The 11,725-nt window shown below is 36.2% G+C and overlaps 1 long non-coding RNA gene across 1 annotated transcript; it reads right to left on the minus strand.

Moving 5' to 3' along the window:
* Nucleotides 1-545: 545 nt before the first annotated feature.
* Nucleotides 546-1,564, minus strand: LOC128856426 (uncharacterized). The gene is made up of 3 exons (XR_008453838.1): nt 1,246-1,564; nt 884-1,069; nt 546-823 (listed from the first exon to the last, which is right to left on the minus strand). It is a non-coding gene; the product is annotated as an uncharacterized LOC128856426 (long non-coding RNA).
* Between the last annotated feature and the right edge of the window lie 10,161 nt (nt 1,565-11,725).

Below are 11,725 nucleotides of genomic sequence, written 5' to 3' on the forward strand. Positions count from 1 at the left end.
CGCTGGCCGGACTGAATGCGTTTCAATTCTCTACTTGGCTTATATTTATATTCACCATCTTGGCTCTTGCTTTTTTTTTTGTTTTTTGTTTGTTTTGTATTTTGTTTTTTGCTTGTTAATGAGCTACGCACTTGTCCGGCGTAAATTGGCTAACTGACCGGCAATCAAAACAAAACACGAAAAAGGGGCAAATCAAAAAATTCGCATACGATAAACTCATTTAGTTACGTTGATACGTTTTTCCTCTGCACTGTGGATTGTCAGAATTTTTACCATAGATTTTGGTTGTTTTATAGTTTTAAGCTTTTTTAGTTCCAAACTTTTATTGCTTATCTAATTTTATTGTTTCCCATCAAGGCAAGGCTTAAATCTGATATTTCTTTTCGTAATCTAATTGGATGATTTTTTTTTTTTTGGTTGTAAACTTTTTTATTGGCTTTTTGTTGTGCTAAAACAGCTGCAAAGTCGATTTTGCGGTTTGTTTACATATTAAAATTTAATTATTCTGTTTTTTTTTTGTTTTTGGTTAAGAGGCGGAAGTTACTTTCTAGATTTTTTTAATATTAATTTCTTTAATCGCTTATTTTTTGCACCTTGTTGAGATCCAGACGGATTTTTATATTTGAATTTTATTAGGAAAATGTGGAAAAAATTTTACATTTAAATTTACAAACAGTTCGCTAAAAATGTAAGTAGTGAAATTAGTTCTTAATAGTAGACTGCTGCAAATGCAAGGTGTTTAGGCTGCAACTTGTTTCTACTGCAACTTGTGATTTGCGTACTGATGTTGGCCTACAGTTTTAAGCTGCCGCTTCAATCAGTGCTGGTAGAAAAACTTTTTTATGAATTTGTACACGAGCTCTACAATCTGAATGGCACGTACCCGAAATTATGCTCTTAGTAATCCTCCTCTTAATCCAGCCTTTGGATGATCATATTTCCTCCTTGAACTGCTCTGTCATTCCACCAGGATTCACTTATGCCTGCAGATGCGTGTAGGCACAAATCTATAAAGTTACTTGTGCATAGGCCATTGTACCTGAGGCCAGTGTGCAAATATAATATGATACTATAGAGATGACTTTATTAGGCGAGATAATAAATGATTTATAGTGTGAATGAATATTATTTTATTTTCACACTGACAGTTTTTCCTTCTAAAATTTCAACTCTAAGCCAGTATAGTACTATTCGCCTGTGGCGCAAAGTGAGTTGCTTTAGATTTGAAAAACGTTGAAAAATTACCTCATTTGCAGATGAGAAAGCCAGCACGTTATTGTCGAGCAGCCAATGCATCTGCGTGAGATGATAGTGATAGTTTGATGTGGAATTTCAAATAGAGGCTGCAGCATTAACCAATTTTTTTTTTCGAAAATGTGGCTGGAAGTGCCATATCGGCTTACCGCTCCTTGAATATCGAATCTTTATATGGTATGACAAAATTGAAGATGCGAAGTAAGTCGATCAGTAGCAACACGCTTCCTGTCACGCAGCTTATGAAACAATCGATATTTTGCGTTCAAATAATTAAAATTTTGTTTATCTTTTTTAATTGTAATTTATTATTTTTATTTCACTTTTTTGTTTTATTTTTTCTTTAAGCTATTTAATTTAATTTAATTTTTAATGGATCCATTTTTATGTTTTTATTTCGCTTTGTTTGTTTTGTTTTTTCTTTAAACTATTTAATTTAATTTATTCTTCAAATAAGTCTATTTTATTCCATTTTTTATTTTGTATATTTTTTAATTCTATTTATTCTTTTAAATAATTTGTTTTGTGTTATTTGTTTTTATATAGATTTTTTTTTAATAATTTTTTAATTAATTTAATTTACTCATAAAACTATTTTAAGTTACTTTATTTTGCTTTATTTAATGTTTTTCTGTTTTATTCTATATAAATCTAAATAAATCAAATTTATTCATTTTTTACTATAATAGTTTTTTTTTTGTAATAAAGTGGCTCGCTTTATTTTATTTTATCTATCGTTATTAAAACCTTTTTTGTTTTTTTTTTGTCGGAACAGATTAGCAAGTACATTACTCAGACACAATTAAATCCTTGTACAGCACTCGGATTCCCTTTTTAATGTTCTTTAAATCCACTCGACCTCCGAAGAAATCTGAGTAGATCTTTTAGTGCCAAGGTGCCCAGGCGGTCGCTTCTTAACACATCAGTGCCAAAGACCTCAAGCCTGATTCGACCGAAGGCGGTGCAAACGCACAGAAAGTAGTCCGCCGTCTCATCCTCCTCTCCACATGCTGGGTAGAGTGCACTGTCTGAGATGCGTACCTTTTCCATGAGCTTTGCCCATAGAAAGTGGCATGTCAGCAGTCCCACCAGTCCACTCTGCTTAGTGACAGGAGGAATTGCGACAGTCGGTTGGACATGACAGGTAACATCAGTTTTGTCCATCTGCACGCTCTCTCAGCCTGCCAAGCTCGCTTGTAGGTCAGAGTAACCCGTTTGCTAACCTTGGCTTGGATGGCTGCAGAAGGGAGTGGCAGAATAGGCCACTAGAAAGTTGGCTTCAGAGCGCATTCTGGCTAAAGAGTGAGAGGTCTCGTTACCCGCAATACCCACGTGTCCCGGGATCCATGTTAGCATCAGGCTATTATGTCTATCGACATAGTTATCTTAGTATTTATTTTATATTTATAATTTTGGTAAATTTTTTTTTAATTTTTCCTTCGTTAAATTATTTTATTATTATTTTTTAAATTTTATTTTATTTATTCTCTAAATTATTTTATTACTTGTTTTTTTTTTTATTTATAATTATTTAATATTAATAATAATTTATTTCTTAAATTTTATTTTTTATCTTATCTCATTTCTTTATAATTTACTTTATGTCGCATTTTGATTTATTTTTGTTTTCCAGCCATTTTTATAATAAATTTTCTTTAAATTTTTTTTTAATTCGCTGCCCTTTTCCAACTTTCAGCTGCATTTGGCCAGTCGCGATTTTGTGCAATCCATAATAAAATAAAAATTCCTTTTTTTCTTATGCCCAGGAGTAAGTTTACTACATTGTTTTTGCTGTTGCAATGGTAATTCCAATGACTTATCGGCCTTTGCCACATTAAATAAATTGCAGCAAAAACAACTTTGCAACTTTTACTTTTTTCCAGCTGTACTCCAACAAAAATCGCAACTGCAACGCTACAGGTACTTCAATCAAAACAATGCCATGCATTTTTTTCTGTTTCTGTTTTGTTTTTGTATGCTGCGAATTTCCTTCTTAAAATTTTTATTCGTCATGTAACTGTGATGCAGGAAAATTTAATTGTATTTTATTATTATTTATATTTTCATATTTTTTTGTGTGTTTACTTGTTGTCTTACCCACTTGGCTCGTTGTGGCTTCCACCGTCAAATGACTTTTCGCGCAAAACTTTCCATGCAAAAATGCAAAATTCCGCGCGCACCACTAATTAGCATGTGAAATATACTCTCCTCATATGACTATTAATAAGCGTATGTGTGTGGGTTTGTAAAATATTTATTTTCCGTTGCATTTCCAGGTATGATTAGCTCTTTTGCGAAATATTCCGCGGTGTGGTTTGTTGGTGTTGTGCATGCGCAAGGTGTTCACTTCGACTCTCAGGCGGCGCATTAAAATTTTCTTGAATTACTCGTATTCAGCGACGATTTATCTTCGTTGCTTCTGTGAGCTGTAATTTTGTAAATTTGTACTCTTGCCATAAATAAATTGCAGTGAGTTATGCAAAAACAGGAAAATGCTAGCGGACGTTTTAGTTTTTTATATTGCAAAAGTACTTGGACAAGCGAGTGAAACTAAGTAAATGAGTAGATATGGAATTTTATTGAATGAAACTCGAAAAAAGTGACGTTAGTGAGTGAAAAAATGTATATTCATTACGATGGGCAGTTCTTACAAAGGAAGAGGGATATTTGATGCCAAATGTCCAGGGGGCCACAAGGGGCGGACTCAATACTATCGGCCAGAGAGGGTGGTATCAGAAAATGGGGATATATAGCTAAGGTTTTCAAAGCTGTTAGCGAAGATGATCCAGCGGTGATCCAGCTGCCTCTGCCAATTACTATGGCATGAGGTTTAATAGACTGTTTGATTAAGGGGTTACATCTAGTTAGAAGCCCTGAAAAATGAGGTTTTTAAAAAAATTTTCCTGAGAAAACTTCTGAATTAATTGTTTTAAGCCTTTGTACACATATTATGGTAACTTTGAATAATATTTAAAAAAAATTTTATTTGCAAGAATAACAGTTTTTATAGCTGCTACAGCAGATTTCCAGGAACCCCTCCAAAAAAAGACGTTTTACGGTGACCACTATATCTCCGAAGTGGATTATCTGAAATGAAAAAACCAAACGGATTTGATTAAAGTATTGTATATTCTTGTAATTAATCGAAGGAATAAGCAAAAAAAAATTTATTGACAAAATGGCGGCTTCTCAAAAAAAAAATCTATTTTTTGGAATAGTTTTGGCCTTAAATTGTGTATAAACAAAAAAATGTTTATCGGTTTTAAAAAAGCTTCGATTAAGTACTAGAAAATATAGTTCAGAAGCCGGTGTAAAAATTTCAGACTAACCGGTTTAGCCGTTTCCGAGAAATCGTGGTCACCGACTTTCAAAACACAGTTTTGAGAAAAACAAGGTTAAAGTTTTAAAAGCTAATTTAAAGTGCTCTGACGCGTCGTTACATTTATGCGTATAACTTCAAAAATAATCTTCGGAATGACTTGAAATTTTCATAGTGTTTACTTAAATATATGTACATTACAAAAATGAAATAAAAAAAAATCGATTTTTTGAAAATTCTAACTAGATGTAACCCCTTAAGTCTTATCTATGTGGATTCAAACCTGAAAAATCTGCCATAGACCAGATTTTCACAATACATTAAATCCTGAAAAAAGAACTGGAACAAAAAATTGTGTACGCAGATTCTTAGGACTCAAAGCGATGCTAATTAGTTCTGCAGTGATAGTCTGAGAATGCCAGGTTAAGAGTGAAGCATCTCAGCTAAGCTCTCCGTTTCCGTCGCGTCAATAAACCTGTAGTCTGACGGTTATCATGATGTTCAACGACGTCCCCTCTGTTGATCAATTCCAGCCGCATCAATTGAATTGATGACTATAGAGATGAGAAATAATCGCTTGGACGGGGATAGTAACTCGTAACGTTCTATCTACCAAATTCAAGTCCAATACACACCAATACCTTCCAGAGGTGTTCACCTCGTGTACGTCTTTTTCACAAACGTTCTTATATGTGCTTTATTTTTCATCACCAGCAATCATCCGCTTTTGAGGTGGCTCTATTTATTTCGCTTTAGCATCCTTTGACAGATGGAATTTCGGTCCATTAAATTTTCCACTGTTGGTTCATATGGCATGGTTTTTTCCTGCATACGAATGTTGAGCTCGAGTTCGTCCAAAGAGTTTGGCTTGTTGTGAACATTTACTAAGGACTGTCACATTGCACTTCAGGAGGTTTCAAGTCAATTGATGAACGCTCGCTGTGGATGATGACCCATTCGACAAATTTCTACTTTCGTGCATTGTGTGGGCTCCAATGACGGCAATTTTGCTTGTTTCGCAGGCCGCTGATCCAAAGAAAAGAAGCGGATTTTTCGGCAAAAATTTGAATCTGCGGACTTACAACAGAGCTTCAACTTGGATTATAACTTTCACAGCTTCGAGCGTAACTTTTACAGCTGCTGAAATGTAGGTATGAGGTGAAATGGTTAAAGTATCACTCTGGCACTCCCCAAGTAATACTAAAGCGCCGTTTTGATACCATTATGAGACCTCCCACAGGCAGATATCTAAAACGCAAACAGAGCTGTTGATGTAATGAAGAAGGTTACAGGTAAGGTGGAGTCCCCAGGGCTTTCGGAGTGCTGCGTCTATTGTACTAGGGCCACAGGGTTGTCGAAATAACACATGAAGAATGGAGCTCCATCTCTTCTGCGCTTTCCTTAAAAATAAGTTGTGCGATACCACTTTAACACCAGTCGTGGGGATGCCGATGACCGGGTAGGAGATCACTCAGACCTATTCAGTCGACCCCTTCTAGCTCATCAGCAATTTCATTTTCCTTTATGTGCCTATGCCCTGGCACCTAGATCAGAGAACTGTTACCTGTACGCTCAAGAGATTTCATCTGCTCTTTACAGGAGTTGAGCAGTTTGCATCTGCACCATGACGTCGACAGAGCTTTGATCGCGGTTTGGCTGTCGGAAAAATGTTAATAACTCCATCGCTCCCACGTTCCCTAAGCTTTTCGCGCGCCTGCAGGATCGCAAAGACTTCTGTCTGAAAAACACTGGCAGTATGCTGAAATTTAATAATTGGAGAAACTGCATAGTATTGCTATCTAGTCACCCTTTAGCAATTGACAAAATATCACTTCACACGTAGAAGAATTTGAAACCATCTATGGCTATTTTTGTTCTTTCTTTTAACTGTTTTATGTTTTTCTTTTTTTAGCGTTTTTCTCTTCTTCTTTCTTCTTTCGTTTTTTTTTTGTTTTTTTTTATTTTTGTTTTTGTTCTCTTCTTTTTTGTCTTTTTTCTTCTTTTTTCGTTTTTTTCTCCTTTTTTCTTATTTTTTTTTCTGTTTTCCTTATTTTTTGTTTTTGTCGTTTTGTTTTTAATTTTTTCTGTGTGTGTTTTTGTTTGTATGTTTTTCCTCTTTTTTTTTTTTTGTTTTTGTATTAGTTTTGTGTTTGCTTAACTAAATTCAGTGATATGGGTTTCCAAATTCCATTAAATCATTTTCTCCTCTTGCACCTGTCAATTTTCTTACATAAAAGTTGCATTGAAGTAACGATTTTCTCAATCTGCATGGCAGAATGAATTTGTATTAGGATTGCAAATAGATCGATATCTGTCTTTATTACAATTTGCTGGAATTTCCAACATAATACCAGTCTAGACTAGTCAAACATGTTCACACAAACACAAACATACTTCCGTACATACTTTTATGCATGTGTGTGTGAGTGTGTGTACATTCATATCATATTTTTTCTAATTCAATATTTTATGTTTGAATAAATATTAAAATTCCATTACAACTTTCCGTCTGTCCGCAGCGATCACTTGCTGTGTTGCGTGTTTACTTTTGATTTTCTTATGAACTTGTGGCACGTTTTATTGCATGGCATAGCTGCATACATATCCAGCTAGTATTGTTGTTGCTTTTGTTTTAGGTGCCTAAGAACGAGTTGAAAATTAAGTATTCAAAGCACGATTTCCGTCCTTGACATATTCCTGCTGCTTTGCCAGCAACACTAAACACTACAACGACAGGTGGATGCACGGGCGAGACGGCAATCGAATGAACGAGGCGACTATTTAGCTATTAAAATGACTGCCAATGTAAGAACTGCCGCCATTTTCACGGCGGCCACCGCAGCTACTGCCTCATGCTGACTAGCTGATGACTGACTGGCTAGTTTAGGTGCTTAGCAGAGCACAGCGCCCTCGGCTGCGCGTTGTATGCAACATTAGTGGTCGCTTCGCACAGGCTGGCCACCTGCAGTTCAGCGCTTTGCACACCATAAGCACTTTACCGGCTCCAACTATACTCGTAATAACTATGGCTTTGGCATGCAACGCGTTTATTGTGCTTTTGCTTTTGTTGTTCTTATGATTTAGCTACCGCATTTTTATTTCTCCCGCCGCCTGTTTTCCTCATTTTTCCATTTCTTTCTCTTGTGCAGAAATCGCTTTTAACGATTACAAATTTTTTACTATGCCAAAGTGGCTACTAACAACCTTCTTTGCCATACCTCTGTTGTAGAATGCCACATTGACCATAAAATAAGTGTTGCTGGCACATTATCATAGTCGCATTTGTTTGCTCTTGCCACTGTGTGCCTATGTTGCAAGTAGCAAGTTGCAAGCGTTCAATTCTCTTTACCATCCCCAGCTTTTGTGGTGGCGTATCATCAACACCTTCTCAATGGTCATTCTTCTTCCTTTTATATGCGGCCACTTGCCCGTAGCAATTTTTATAGCGCACCTCAAATGAGGCTGCGTCTACTTTGCTTACAAGTATTTTAAATGCTATTCATGCTTGCTGTTGCTGTTCTTATTGTTGTTTGATGGCGTTGATTCCCTCCCACTCTTCTCCTTATCAGCAACCATTTACGCGCGCATTCATTGCCACGTCGTTTCGATACGCTTGAAAAATGTTTTTGTTTAGAGCAACGGTTGCGATAACCGGAGCTCCTACTGACTAATAACTAAATTTTTTAGTGATTCTACAGCAGAGGGAGGTTACCAAGCCACCTGTTTTCGTCACAAGAAGTCGAGGTAATGCATACTCGAGATTTCATTGTGTTGGTATTGAACTCCTCAAGCGATGGAATCTTTTAAGGTTGTGGGTTTAGTGCTGTATGTTCCATGCCTGGCTAGCCTAGATTACCTTAGCCGCACCAATGAATACCAAAAGGTTTTTCAGAGACGAATTTCCACTCGTAGAGAATGGACTTTGCTGAATTGTTTCATACTCGGACATCCCATAATCCTCCTCGGGAAGCCGACAGACTGTTGCAATAAGCAGATTTGATCGATGCATGTTGGCGCGATATCGCTCCGTTGGGACATAGTGTATCGATGATAGGCCCATCAACGAAGTCATTGATATAGCCTTAAGAAAGAAGTATATGGCTTTCCTGAATGACGAGTTAAACTGTAAGCAATCGATAGCCATCTTTTTCTAGAAACTTTAAAGTGTCAAAACTAACCAGAACTCGTTACTAACTGTTCCGAGGAAAGGTTTGGAATTTTGCTGCTACAACTGATACTATTTTTTAATAATTTTCTTTATTTATTTTTTAATTGAAGAATTTTTCAAAAATGTTATCTAAAATTTGTCAATATCTCATAGTAATAACATAAAATTTAAAGAATATTTGTTATTTGGGGAAAGAGGGAGCAAGAATTACGTCATAACATGGTAAATGTCAGTCTAAATTAAAATGAAATCATGAAAAGAAGCAGAGATATGGCGTTATATGTGATTTACGTCAGTTTAGTTTAGATAAATAAGAGTTTTAGTATGCATGACATGATGGGTGACATGTCATACTGAGGGTCATGCATCCAGAAAAAGACCACAAAAACGCGAAATTTGTTTGGAAAAGTCATTGAAGCTCCTTTGCAAAAGTTTGATGATTTGAAAAGTCATGTCACAACTGGGCAATTGTGACCGGTTAGGTGAGAAACCAAATAACAGCCGCATTAGATACGCGTTTTTTAATAAGGCCATGCAAATTTACAAGTGCCTTTTTACATTTTTTGATGGTTTGTCCACGTCAGCACTCGAAGTTGCAATTTTCATCAGGGTGAAATTCAAAACGAGCAACAAAAAAAATGGAGTACATGTCAAATTACACGCGATTCGAGCTTTTCTCAGTCCATTTTGTACCGAACTTTGGTTAATATTAAAAGCACTGATGAAAAAACATCGAAATTTCTCCAATTGGACTTTGCAAACGTTGTTTTGCACCTATTATATATATTACACTATATAAGGGTGCTCCACAAAACGTCGGAAGTAGTTAAAAATTACCTTCACATCCCCAGAAGGGTTCTACGCCGACAAAAAAATCGACAAACAATAAAAATAATCAAACTGTGAAATATTAATAATTATTTATTAAAAAAAAAAAAAATTGTAGCTACTATTTACAAGGCCCAAAGTAAGCCCATAAATGACCTTATGTTTCAGTTATAACTTCATGCGTTCTAGGTCCTATGACATTCGGCTATAAGACTTATAATCCGAGAAAATGTTGGAGTGCTAGCTTCATAGTTTCATTAAAAATAAATATATAATTGGCCGTACACTTCTGTTAGGTGTTTGTCCAAGCTCTTGTTCCTATGCGTCTTGATGTTGTTCCACAAATAGAGTGACCTACAGTTTTAAGCCAACTCCGAAAGGCAAGTTGTTTTTTATGAGGTGTTTGCGAGAGTTAAATTTATTTATTTTTTTTTGCGGATGGGGGCTTTAAAATGCCCAATGCATTATCAAAGGAGCCGTCGCAGCAATGCTATATTCGGAGTATAAAAAACTCCGCCTTGTTTGGAACCGTCGCCCACCCTGCGACCACTTTTGTATTACTTCAGAATGGTGTTCCATCTCCCTCATTACAAAGGCCAATGATTGCGTGCCTGAGTCCAGGACCCGCTTCTTCATCCGTAGAATTTTTTCTGCGAAGCCACTGATGATTTCCCACGTTGTCCGCTGCTTAGCATCTTGTCGATTACATTTTCAGAGACCGACTGACTGACTGCATTCTCCAACGTTCGGCGTTCTTGTTACCTCCATACATGCAATAGAAAAAGGTGTGTTCATGTTCAAATTGAAATCGTGAGATCATAGTTTTACAATTACTGAACCGCTTACTCTTTGAAAAATATAAATTTTTAACGATTTTATACACAGTTTTCAAAAACAAAAAAAAAATATTATTTCCATGTATCGAAACTTCATGGGTTTTCAGGCAGCCATCAACTGCTTTCAGAATAAAAAAATACGTCCCTTTTATTTCTGAACAATTTTGTCGGGCTGTCGTTATACAAGTATATGAGTAGAAATTGTAGGGGTACGAGTTAATAGTATAAGTAAGCGGAAGTAAATATTTAAGGTCTTGATTTTTATGAGGACCACCCTAGTATACTTAAAGCGACTAAGAACTAAGAGGTTATACATCGGTATCAATGCTGTTTTTGTTTTGAAAACACACCTCAAATCGCACTTCTTATAATTTTATTTATTTATTTATTTATATATTTATTTCTTACCGCCCCTTCCACCACTTCAACCCACACCTTAGCATTCTTAAGAGTGTAGTAAATAAATACATTTTGTTACTGATTCCACATTTTCGAAAAAGCGTAACCTTTTATGGAGCGTTTGTGTTTGTAATACGAGCGGGCAGCACATGTCCGGCGTAGAAAAATGTGCACTTGTGTCTCTACGAACTACATGTGTATGTATGTATGTATATATGTATGTATGTATGTATGTATTACCAATTGCCGCTATGCCAAGCAAGTTTCCAGCCGTTACGCCTTCTCGCGCTACTACTCTTTTATCCACCGCGCCAACCCGCTCTCCACTCTCTTCTGCTATGTAAATTCTACTTACACACCTACAATATGCACATGCATACATACATACGTACGTACGCGCATATGCACCACCTTCAAATCGCCTCACTTGACTGACTGCATTCGTTCGTGTTTGCAATTTCGAGAAAAAATCGCATTGCCTATGCATTTATGCAGCGCACATAAATTACCACGACGGAGTGGATTCGAATAGTAAGGAAGTAGTTGGGCTCTTGAGGGCGGTTGTGCGGTGGTAAGATTGTTTAGCTGCAAGCAGTTTCGGCGGTCTGTTGAAATCACCCCGTCGGATTCTCGAAATTATTTGAGGATTTTTGTAATTCAGGTGTCTCTGAAATGTATACATGCATATGTGTGTGTGTGTATGATTATTGTACTCAGGTGTAGGTATATATTATATGTATGAGTGTGTAGCTTCTTCCCCAGATAATTTCGTTCTGCTGCAGTCAGTGTTGTCTGTTTCGTGCGTTGCATGCGTTGTTAGCTTCTTGATTTCATATTTATTTGTTTTTCTGCATAATTAGCTTGTAATTATCTCTTTTTCATTATTGCGAAAATATTTTCCCTTATTTCAATAATACGAGT

Source organism: Anastrepha ludens, chromosome 3 (genome assembly GCF_028408465.1).
Source record: "Anastrepha ludens isolate Willacy chromosome 3, idAnaLude1.1, whole genome shotgun sequence".
NCBI classification, from domain to species: Eukaryota; Metazoa; Arthropoda; class Insecta; order Diptera; family Tephritidae; genus Anastrepha; species Anastrepha ludens.